Raw genomic sequence first — 4,683 nt, forward strand, 5'->3', positions numbered from 1 at the left:
ATTGAATCAGAAAGAATTTTGGCTTGATCTAAAAATAATTAATTGGATCAAACAAACAGAATTGAAACAAATTAGATCCAATGAATCAAGAGAGATCATGGAGAGTGACTCACCAAAATTGCTCAAATTGCGACAAAAATTGCCAAACCGAGAATCGTTCTTCAATAATCACCTTGATCTTGAAGACCCGCTCTGATACCAATTGTAGTGGTGTTGATTATGATGGCATGTGAGGAATTAGAAAGATTTAGTGAATCATCATGCAAAATCAAGAACAAAAGGAGTAAATAAATATTTGTAAGCTCTTATTAGATCTAGAAAGAATATACAAATGGGTCTGTACAAAGTTTCTCTCTCTAGTCTAACACTCCAAAATGGTTCACTTCCATAATGGGAGTCACGCACTTCCTATTTATAGGAAAGACTCAACCCATTTACACATACAAGAGGGTAAGCCTAAAACACCACATCCAAGCATGACTTTGTACCCTAACAGGTCGTAGTCTGTAGTTATAACCAAAGTCTCCTGGAGGGAGAGCGAGAGTTTTTGTATAGATCTATACAGGGGATGACTCTCCCACACCTCAGTTGTTCGCTACAGTTAGACGCGGCCAGTCTTGGATGACAAAATCTTAAGATCAATTATGGCGTTTACCAGAGTGCCAAGACAGACAAACTAGTCATTATCATGCATGGTTATAAGTACTCACATAAATAAATCCAATACTAATCAAGTAATCAAGATAAATCAAAATCATTCAAGGTTGGGATAATAATACGAACAATTATACGATATTTTGTTTATTTTCGGAAAACATCGGGTTTTCCGCGGAAGTTCAACATTTTTCACTGGTACTTTTAATACGAAGTTTTTCAACTATACACGTTTTGAAATCATGATGCATATTTACGAATCTTCACACTTTTATATAAACAATGGTCTTTTCAGAAAATATCAGATTTTCTTGGTTTTTTTCTTTCAAACTACACACAAAACATTTTTCATATCAAACCTGCTTATGAACTCACCAACATTCCATATGTTGACCGTTTTCAAAATAACTTGTATTCTCAGGTAACAGGTAAGCCGAGGAGTAGTACCAAGTTATGTTAGAGTGTTGTAATTTTCAAATCTATCAAATAGTTTATGTTATGGATTGTAATGTTAAACCAATGTACTTGATGTGAACAAAGTCGGTTGTAATATATTGATGCATGGTGATGCTTATGTTATGATTCATGTATATTCATTGTGATGATATTCAAATTTAGTCACGTGAGCCCTCGAACATTTCCGCCGTCTGGTTCGGGGTGTGACAATTACCTTTTTGGTCCGTATGTGGTGCATACTCATGCATGAGAAAAGTGAACTCGCACACGTACACCCCACGTACTCAGCAAGTACGCCGCACATACGTTGTTCATACCAATACCTTAGTTTTGAGGGCTTGCACCCTATATAATCCCTAGTATGGCTCCAAGACCTTCACCCTCATTAGCCTCCACCTAAAAATCATCCCTCTAACTAACCCTAAGTGAGAAGAGTGTACTTTGAGCTCATTTGTGTGTTTTAGTGGTGTTCTTGAAGAATAACAAGGTGGTAGACGAACATCGGAGCTTGGAAGAAGCTTCGATCTAGGATTCTCGCCTTGCTAGCAACCTTCTGGAGGTAAAAGCTCCTAGCTTGATCGTCTTTTCTTGTGGATTAAATTATTTCTTCATTTATAGAATTTTTGGTCCCAGCCTTTGTGATTCTTGAGCATGGCATGCTCTTAACCAAATAAGTTGTGCATTCAGACCCAATGAGGGACAACTTCGAATGTAAGAACTTAATGTATTAAGCTCTTAATATGCAATAAAGAACTTTGGTGCGTACGGCGTACTTAACCTAGCGTACGCTGCGCATATGGGGTCAACTGCCTGATCTCGATCAAGGCTTGTATACACCCAGGATAGGAGCTTTGTACGCCCTGAGTACTCAATGAGTTTACCGTGTTGACTCATTAACCTTGACCTTTGACTAGATTCTTGACCAAGTCGGACCTAAGGGTATTTTGGGTATTTTAAGTTGTTAATTGATATTAGGTTCTTGGTGTTGGTTAGGTGATCGTTGAGCTGATTTTTCGGAGCAAAGATTTATTCAACTTGTATTGCGATAGAGAGGCGAATTTTCCTCACTGTACTTGTGGGTGGAAGGAACCAATGTCAGCCCAGCAGATTATGTATCATGATATAGGATGTTGTTATGTTGTAACGATATGTTAATATCTACATGTTTATCTGTTTGCTAGTATATTTATCTGTCATGCATATGTCAATATAGTATGCTTGAGTTGAGGTTGTACTACTTTGTGCGATAGCGAACAAACCTGAGAGCAATCAAGACATAAGTTGTGGGCCCTGAGGGAAAGAAAGACTTATGTTGTGGGCTCGTGAGTTATCCAGATATGACTTGAGGGCCCGATAGGCATGCCAGACCGATACTGTGGGCTTAGGGCTAATCTAGTATTTTAGTTGTGGACCCAGTATAGGTTGTTATATCTATGTATGTGTTGGTACTTTGGAGGAACTCACTAAGCTATGGCTTACATTTTTAGTTTATTGTTGTAGGAACTTCTGAGGATCGTAGGAAAGCAAAGGCATGATCGTGGACATCATCCTGTTTAATGTCACTGGGTCTTGGGGAAAACTATGATTTTGAAATAATGCTTTTTGTGACATCCCCTAATTTCTCGGCCAGAAAAGACCGATTTAATTGATGCTTTTTAAAATAAAATCAGATAAATCTTTTTAAAAGATGTTACGGAATTGGTCCCCAAAATAATTCATGATAAAATTTTATGAAAGTCATTCCTTAAGAAATGTATAGTTTCATTTCATATGAAAACCTCGGGATGTCATGTTTCGATACAGATCAAAAGCATAAACAAGACATTATAAGCCTTTCAACAGTTATTTATAACTACTGGCCTATAATCGAAAATCTCTCATTATCTTCCGACTATGCTTGGGGTCCACTACCTGTAATCATAAAAACTGAGTGGGTCAGGCTTGGGAGCCTGGTGAGCATATAGGGTTTTCAACCCACAATAATAATATACTTATTAAGTTCACCAATTAACAATAACCCTGATTACCCATTCCCGTTGTCCTCACTTTACGTCCCTAAACACCTATCACAAGGGACCTAGCCTAAGGATTATCATCGGGATGGACACTACTGTTAAGGGGTTTCCTCAGCCATACATGTCCTAAAGGCAACCATGAGGGGGATGGAGTACACCAATGAACATTTAAGTCATCAACACCTACAAGTTGCGAACCTGCTAGTGTTCCACTAGACTGTCTAGAAAGGTCCGTGGTCGTCATCTATACTCCGCTAGATGACTACAACAACAACAACAACATCGAGGCCTCTCACCATTTTAACACACATCAGCTATTTCATCTACCCATGTTCTACCCAACATATTTTGTAGATAAAATACATATACAGTTTAAAACTTGTATAAAACATTTATTCAACAGTCACCTCAAATAAACACTTAATATAATTACACATAGCATGTATTTTATAGAAAATACTTCATATCTAGGTGCAAGATGAAAGTGACTACACACTCACTTGTTTTGATAAAAACCGGGCAACAATTCGTTTCCTAAAACGATCGTCTCTAATAAAGCCGGGAGTTTTATTGAGAAACCGGGCTCTACAAAAGTCGGGCTTCGAAACCGAAAAGATAAATTTTCCGGGCTTCACAGGCTCTTCGTGACGTATTCTGGGGCTTATAATTGATACTGAGGCTTCGGGGGATGATAATATGAAAGAAATATGGAGAAAGGGACTAAAAATGACAAGTTTTCAAAACACTCCCGGGAGGTCTCGCACCCTTCTATTTATAGGGGCGAGGCTTCTGATCGGACGGCTGAAAACAAACCACGCGTTGCAGATATGAGGGCTTACAGGGTGGTGGCTCGCACATGGTCTGCGCATGCGAGCGGCTCGCTGGCAGTGTATGATTGGACCGAGGTCTAGGGTCCGAAGTAGGGGGGTTCGTGGCGGCTTGCGAGGGCTCGGTCTCGTGCAAGAAGGTACGTGTCGCCTTCTCAGTGGACCACTTCAGATAAGGCCATGTGCTCGGATGAATCAGCAGCTCGAATAACTCAGTTGCTCGGATGACTCAGCAGGACACATGGCGTGTTTTGAGCGAGGGTGACGTGGCAGCTCGTGACTATGCGAATTTTCTCTATTTTCGCGCCAAAACTTCTAAAATCCATAACTTTCTCATACGAGCTCCGTTTTTGACGTTCTTTATATGCACACGTAGCTAAAATTACGCTCTACAATTTCCGTTTAGACTTCGTCTGCTAATTTTAAATTTAATTTTTATATTATTATTTTTAACAGACATGGACAGGAAATCCGTTAAAAATTCATAACTTCTTCATCCGACGTCCGTTTTTGTCAGACTTTTTACCGTTGTGCTACTAATGACAAGACCATCAATTCTCGTTTAGGTTGTGTCGGCTAAAATTCACCCGATCTAAAATTCGAGTTTTTAGTTGTCTACTGCTAGGCTGAAACTTCGAAAAATCATAACTTCCTCATACGAGGTCAGATTTGGGCGTTCTTTTTATCGAACTTTTCGGTTTAACGATTACTACGACTTTCGTTTAGATCAC

Source organism: Lactuca sativa, chromosome 8 (assembly GCF_002870075.4).
Source record: "Lactuca sativa cultivar Salinas chromosome 8, Lsat_Salinas_v11, whole genome shotgun sequence".
In the NCBI taxonomy this organism is placed as follows: Eukaryota; Viridiplantae; Streptophyta; class Magnoliopsida; order Asterales; family Asteraceae; genus Lactuca; species Lactuca sativa.